Raw genomic sequence first — 7781 nt, 5'->3', positions numbered from 1 at the left:
AATAAACTACGGGCTAAAAAATTCCCGGAGGGACGGACCCAGCTTGTTGTCTCTAGTATTTTCTCTCCTTCCTCCTCCCATATTACTCCCCACACATACTTCTCCTCCCTCGCCATCTCTTCTATTTTAAACCCTCTATTTTCCTATTGCATTCCTTCTATCATCTTCTCCTCCTCCCCTCCTCCTTCTCCCCTCTTACCAGATTTCCCCTATTCTCCCTGTACATTATTTTCCTTATTCTTCTCTCCTCCTCCTCCTCTTTCTCTCCTCTTACCAGATTTCCCCTCTTCTCCCTGTATATTCTTTTCTTTCCTCTCTTCCTTCTCTTCTTCCTCCTCCTCTTCTTCTTCCTCCTCTTCCTCTTCTATAAACCAGGGACTCAATATCAATATTGTTACAAGATGGCAGAAGATTCGTACAAGGATAGCCAGAGGGAGAGAAAGGGAGAGAGCGAGAGAAAGAGAGAGAGAAATGGAGAGAGAGAGAGAGGGAGGAGGATGAGAGAGAGAGAGAAAAGGAGAGAGCGAGAGAGAGGGAACGTTAGCAGGGTGAATTTTCTTATTTCTTGAAGCATTGATCTTCAAAGAAAAATTAATATTAGTATGTAAGATTACATTAGTATTAAGTATTTGTATGTAAATTGTGCATAATATTTTTGTGAATGAGCATGATAAATAAATAAAATTAAATTAAATTAAATTAAATATTATTATTAATATAAATTTTGAAAACAGGAAAGAAAATCCCGAGAAGTTTGCCATTCGGAATACAAATTCGCAAGAACTTGGAAAGCACCTCAGGGGTGCATTCAGGGTGGGAATTTGCCCACTTAAAAAGGTTTGAAACTGTGCAAGCCATCCCTGCAGACGGAAAAAAAAAAAAAACAAAGCAACGCAACCATTCCTTATTTGGCTCCCATTCCAGAAAAAGGTTCTGCCAGCAGAGAGAACCCTTTGAGGAACTGCCAGCTTGCTAGGCTGGTTAGGGTTAGCTGTTCTCCTCCCTGTTTATAGTCCCATAGCCAGACGCTAGTCTTCTATCAAACCCAAAAAAAAATCGAAATGAGAAACGCAAAGTGGAGAGATTGTTTTGAAAGAAAATGAATGATTTTCATTGTCCTCCAGAATCGAATCTTAAACAGGTAATGTTGTAAAATAAATAACCTAGCTGCTTATCTCACAAAATAATAATAATAATTTATTCCTGGCGCAGAAAAACATTGAATGCACCTATAGTTCATGGATCGCATGCTCCTGACTTTTCCCGGCTGCGGCTCCCGGAAAAATAAGATGGAGGGACGAAATTAGAGACAAATAGAGAGGTAGAATGACAGAGTAGTGGAAGAAAGAGGTAGAGATAGAGAGAGAGAAAGGGAAATGGAGATAAATATGGAGAGAGAATTAGAGGTAGTGGAAGAAAGAGGTAGAGATAGAGAGAGAGAAAGGGAAATGGAGATAAATATGGAGAGAGAATTAGAGGAGAGAGAGAGAGAGAGATAGAGAGGGAGGTAGGGAGTTGGGAGAGAAAGGTAAAAAGCTTTTTTATGAGCGTCATCATAATCGTGTAAAAAAAAAAAAATGGCTGCTATAATATATTTTTAATTTTAACTGAAAGTCACCCGGAATACTAATTTGTGCGCTTTCTATTTTTGTCCCTCCATTAGGAGATCAGGGCCAGACACTTACCATCCTCGACGTTGCTTAATCTGAGTAACCAGTGGCATAAATATTGATGTGCCAGTCTAGTTAACTTGAAGATGGAGTTTAGCGCGTCTGTCTTGTAAGCGTTAGGTCTCAGGGTCAATTCCCGCACGGGGCGGACTTTATTCGAAACAGGTGAGGTTCGTCCTCGGAACGGCTGGCTTTCTCCTATCCTGTCTTTCTTTTCTCTTCGCTTTGGGGACGATAAGACCTTAGCCGTTACAGTTCCTTCTACCAAACCTTGAAAAAAAACTCACTTTTTTTATATACTGGCCTCAGGTGAGATTAAAAAAGTATTTTTTTCATCAGGGTAATAACATAAAGGACATTAAGCACATAAGCCTCTAACAGGTTAGGTAGGTAGGCAGGTAAGTGATCCCTGAAATTTACATATTTATCTGCCCTAAAACATTTGAAAAAAAAAACACTACAGTAACCCTACAATTTGTCAGTCTGGTTAGGTCGGAGAGTAGCGCCTTGGTCGCGGCTTGGATTGCCACCCGGGGCGAACTTTATTCTAAACAGATTGGATTTGTTCCCGGAACAGCTGGCTTTCTCCTATCCTGTCCTTCTACTTTCTATTAAGCACATAAGCCTCTAACAGGTTAGGTAGGTAGGCAGGTAAGTGATCCCTGAAATTTACATATTTATCTGCCCTAAAACATTTGAAAAAAAAAAACACCACAGTAACCCTACAATTTGTCAGTCTGGTTAGGTCGGAGAGTAGCGCCTTCACGCCTTGTAAGCGCCTTGGTCGCGGCTTGGATTACAGCCCGGGCCGAACTTTATTCTAAACAGATTGGATTCGTTCTCGGAACGGCTGGCTTTCTCCTATCCTGTCCTTCTACTTTCTTCGATTTCTGGACGATAAGACCTTAGCAGTTACAGTTTCCGTTGTCGAACAACCTTTTTTTTTTTACTGTGTCTCAGTATTTTCTAGCACACCCTGTAGGTGCACATTTTGAAAAAACCCCAAACCCCGTAATACCACGTACCAAGAGAGAATTCCATTCAAGCTGCCTTCTCAAGTCGCGGTTTTTCAAGTCTTCCATCTTCCATTTAAGTCAGGGATTCCCAAACTGTGGTCCGCGAGGTGGACCAGAAGAAAAAAAAATCCATTCTCTATTCAGGTGGAAAAAAGTCATTTTTTTCTCCCTAAAAAAGGGGGAACAATATTGTAAAACTAAAATAATGTAGGTACTTTCATCAAATAAGAATGGGGGGAAGTGCTGACTTCTGAGAGGCCCGTTGGAAATCAAGAAATTCAAAAGTGGTCCGTGGCTTGAGCACGTTTGGGAACCCCTGATTCAAGTAGTAGAAGTAATAATAATAATAATAATAATAATAATAATACCAGGGCAGAATTTGCATTTTCCCCATAAATTTCAGCGCTCTTGTGGTTCAGTACATGGATAGTTTAGTTGTAGGTATTTTCCTTTCGCCATTTTTTTTCTAAAAAAAACCCCAGAAGAGGGGGGCCACAAAAAAAAAATTTTTTTTTTTTTTTTCCTTTTTTTTTTTTTTTTTTTTTTTTTTTTTTTTTTTTTGAAACTCGTTTCTCCTCTTTTGGGTTGATGGTGCCTGTACTAAAACCATAGGAAATCCAAGATGGGAGCGCCATCGGAGTTGGTTCCGTTTCCGTTAGGAAAATACAACTTTTCAGCAACTTCAACTGAAGCTAGCCTGGGACGTTGAAATCGCCGGGAAAAGTGTGCTGCCGGCTTTTCCTGGCCCCACTCAATCTGGGTGAAGTCAATGTGAGCAAGCGGGTAGCTTGTCTCCGAATGATAGGTAAAACCCCGTGTTACTAAAAAGTTCAGCAGTTGTACCTATAGAAACAGTGAGACAGTGACGGTAAACCCATATCAAACAAATAAACCTTCAACTGAAATGAAGTTCAAAGGGTTAAATTGAAACCTCTCAAAAAGTTGCAACCCTGTAACTTTACTCTATTTTTCTCTTCTTCGTCTCTCTCTCTCTCTCTCCCTCTCTCTCTCTCTCCCCTCCCTCTCTCTCCCCTCCCTCTCTCTCTCTCATTGAAATTTGTTTGTCCGTCTGATTTCACTCAATTTAAATATTATACTGGGTGGCGCAAACTCGATAGAGGGAACCGTAACAACGGAAGTCTTACTGTCCTGAAATCGTGGAGAGAAAGAGGACGGAATAGGAGCCGTTCAAAAGTTTTGTAACATCCACATTGGGTTTATAATACTTACTATGTTAAAAAACAAACAATTTTATTGATTAGCATAGCAAAAATTCAAATTATTAATCTGTACATTTTATGTTTGTCATTTTGCTTGTTCAATTGTTATTCATCATGTTTTTTAATTATTGTTAAATAAAAGTAATATTATCACCATTACCACAAAAGTTGTGAAACAGCTCTGCTTTAACACGAAGAATTTTAACTAGTAATAAACTTGTAATATACTATGTCTGGGTACTTATACTTCTATACTGTAATATACTTCACTGGTAATATACCTACTATGTCTTGGACTGGTCAAGTGAAGACATAGTATATTTAATTCTACCTCTTGTTATAATGCTACTTGACAAAGTATCCCGTTTGGAAAATATTATAACAAAGAATTTTATTCATGATTTGATTTTTTGATTGTAGCAAAATGAAAATTATTATTAGGTCACCCCATATATTCCTCAATAAAGAAACGATTTTATTCCTCCTCCTCCTCCTCCTCCTCCTCCTCCTCCCCCTCTCCCTCCCTCTCCTCCTCCTTCTCTTTCATTTCTTTTCATAATAAACCTATTGTTCGTTTCACTATTCAAAACCGAGTTATTTTATTTCCCTTCCATTTTTACTTTTACCTCTTCTCCTCCTTCTTTTTCTTCTTCTTCTTCTTCTTCTTCTTCTTCTTCTTCCTCCTCTCCCCCTCCTCCTTCTTCTTCTTCTTCTTCTTCTTCTCCTTTTTCTCCTTCTTCTTTTTCTCTTTAGGAAAATGTCTTCATTATTGGCCCTTGAATGCTGGATTTATGATCACAAGAATGAATCCCTGTGATTGTTCAAAATAATAACAGACTGCATATCTATTTGACATTGATTTGATGGTAAATTCTAATAAATAGCCAATGAAAAGGGGATTTCTCACTTACAATCAATAATATCGCAAGGGGTAAGGGGCCAAAATCCACAAAGAAAACGTTCAAAACATCAGCTTCGATGGTCAGTTTTAGTGTCAAAACACGTTTTAGAGCAGGGGTTCTCAAACTGGGGGGCGTGGAGACAAATCAGGGGGGGCGCGAGCTTTTCCTATAAAAAAAAAAAATCAAATTTATACCAAAATTACCTACCAGGTTCTTAGTCTCCAACTCTAGTGATAATTAAAACCAAATATAGGAGCAAGTTGTGTGTTGGTAATGACCTCCGCTGACCTCCGAGGGGTTGGGTAAGGTAGGGGGGGGGGTGAAAAAATGAGAATATGCCCAAAGGGGGCGCCATGCAAAAAAAAGTTTGAGAACCACTGTTTTAGAGCTTTGGTTTACCTGGTAGGGTTCTTATTTACGTCATCTCTTCCACCCAACCACCATTATTATTATTATTTTATTTATTTATTATTTAATCATTTTATTTTATTCTTTTTATCATAGAAATCCATTTTGACTGATCAGCGTAGTGTCCTTTGCATTGACTGATAGACTGTAGCTGCTGAAAGGGACCACCAGAAGTAGAATGGCCACGAGTATCAGCATGCCATACTTTCGATAGAATGTTAGAAGTACGTTGTGCCACTTCTGCTGAGGGGTTGGTTCAAGGGTGAGTTCTTCTTTTTGGTCCATGATGCACAAGAGCACAAGATTTATGGCACTAAGGTCTTGGTGAAATTTTGTTTTTCGGAGCAAATGAGGCAGAAAATTAATGTTAAACCCCTCAAACAATCATTGTTTTCAAACAAACAATACTTTATCACATATTTTTGTTTTTATTTTTTTTTCTTTTGTTTTTTAAATATTTAAACAAGGTTTTTTATTTACATATGTTTAAACTATACCTATGAAATAAATAAGACCTTGTTTAGACTGCGGGAGTAAAGGGACTTTTCAGTCTCATTTTGGCAGGATAAACAAGGTATATTCTATTCCAGAGGTTCTCAACCGGTGGTACGCGTACCACTGGTGGTACGCGGATACATTTAGGTGGTACGCACTACGCAGTCATATATTAATAATAACAATAAAAAATGTTGAATGGTGGGGTTTTAAGACTATAATTAATCAAAATAATTGATAAGAAACTAAAAAAATCGTGATTTTATTATTGAACGAATCAAGAAACATCATTAAAAAAATGTCATAAGTGGGTCTCGATCTTGCAACCTCCACCTTGCTAGCCATATATAAATATAAGGTGGTACGTCAAAATCTCTGAAAATTTCAAGTGGTACGTGTTTACTAAAAGGTTGAGAACCCCTGTTCTATTCTATTCTATTCTATTCTATTTTACCAATTGATGTGTAAATAAATGGAACTCTTGAAATGTTAAATGTTATAACTCCTATTTAAAAATTTAAATATTTTCAATAAATGAATTTCTAAAAGTTTGAAACACCTGAAGACCCTAAAATCTGAGAACTTATGAACGCAAACGTCGCGCGTCGCCAAAATCAAACTAAACAGTTCAAGAGTATTGGTTGGTGGAATGGAAACAAACAGACAAATGTAATGCAAGTTAAATAAATAGTGCCCTTTGTATTATAAGGATTGAAAAAATGTGTACTCTTCCTCTTATCGCCCGTCTGATGGGAGACATACTACGGGATGGGCATGCTACGGTACACACTACATGACTAATGTAGCAGTTGTTTCATTGCTAAATTGCTTCGGCCAATGAAACATTCATCTCTGATGGTCGAAAGATCTTTGATAGAAAGAAGGAAGACAGGATAGCAGAAAGCAAAACCAGCCGTTTCGAGACTTTTAAGGGCCGTTTAGACGCTCAGTCCCGGACTGCTGTCTGGCAGGTTGACTTTCTTTTCTTCTCATAAATTTCACTATGAACTAAAAGTTTACCAGACGGAAACATCTTCTCGCACCCCGAAAAAAAAGTGAAAAAAAAAGGAAAAAGAAGTGAAGTCGAGTTTACACCGTGCAATATGGAGATAGAAGATTAGAATTTGTCATCCCTTCACTACTCAACACATATTGCCGAGATTTCCTTGATGAAAAAAAGATGATTTTAGTTAAAAAGAAAATCAAAGAACGACTGTTGGCGTACTAGATAGGTATTATTAATCTATTATTATTAGCATCACGATAATTACACTGATACGTACTTATCTACGTAGGCATTGTAGGCACCCAATTCAAAATTTACTGTTATATTGTACAAATTTACCTTTTTTTAAATATTTATTATAATTACATAATATGTTGTTGTGATCTTATATTAGTGTAGGTACAGATACTTAGAGATATGTAATGGGCACAAGAAAGAATAGATTTGAAATATCAACCGGGCTCTATGGAGGCAAAAAGTTGGCGAGGCCAAATACCTACTAGGGTATGCGTGGCCATGGATGTAAGTGTAAGTGTAAGTGTATAGATACTTAGAGATATGTAATGGGCACAAGAAAGAATAGATTTGAAATGTGTTATTAATATGTATGTTGTATCATACGCTATGTAGGTGAGTAGGTTTGTAGTCAATATTCTAATAGTGGGTAAAAGATTGTCCTTATCTGTTATTTCCCCTCTTCTTTCTCTTTCCTTCGCTTTCTCCCCTCCTTCTCCTCTCTCTTTCCTTTGCTAGTTCTTTCCTTCTATCTCTCTCCCGGAATTTGGATTTATACTTGCCATACCATGGCTTGCAATGAATTGCAATTTGGATTTATACTTTCCATACCATGGCTTGCAATGAATTCTGATAAAGTAGATATGTATGTAGAATTTGTAGAATAATATCATTATACCATTGAAATGTTATTGTAAATTAAATTAATTATTATTTAGAGTGGAGAGGACATCCCATTACAAGTTAGAATTAGCTTAGGGACGTTTTCATTGTATATTTAAAAATGTAAAAATAAAATATCAATTATTCAATTCAATTCAATTCAATTC

The 7781-nt window shown here is 37.3% G+C and overlaps 1 long non-coding RNA gene across 2 annotated transcripts; it reads right to left on the bottom strand.

The window, feature by feature from the left end:
• Positions 1 to 4955: 4955 nt before the first annotated feature.
• On the bottom strand, positions 4956 to 6343 carry LOC113465900. Of its 2 annotated transcripts, none has more exons than XR_003390486.1 (2): positions 6166 to 6343; positions 4956 to 5713 (listed from the first exon to the last, which is right to left on the bottom strand). It is a non-coding gene; the product is annotated as an uncharacterized LOC113465900 (long non-coding RNA). The 2 variants fall into 2 exon arrangements; XR_003390487.1 differs by having other exon boundaries at positions 6271 to 6323.
• Between the last annotated feature and the right edge of the window lie 1438 nt (positions 6344 to 7781).

The sequence above is a fragment of the Diaphorina citri genome, unplaced genomic scaffold (genome assembly GCF_000475195.1).
Source record: "Diaphorina citri unplaced genomic scaffold, Diaci psyllid genome assembly version 1.1 scaffold180, whole genome shotgun sequence".
In the NCBI taxonomy this organism is placed as follows: domain Eukaryota; kingdom Metazoa; phylum Arthropoda; class Insecta; order Hemiptera; family Psyllidae; genus Diaphorina; species Diaphorina citri.
The sequence above is the reverse complement of the archived record's forward strand: the minus strand, read 5'-3'. Positions and strand labels throughout refer to the sequence as shown.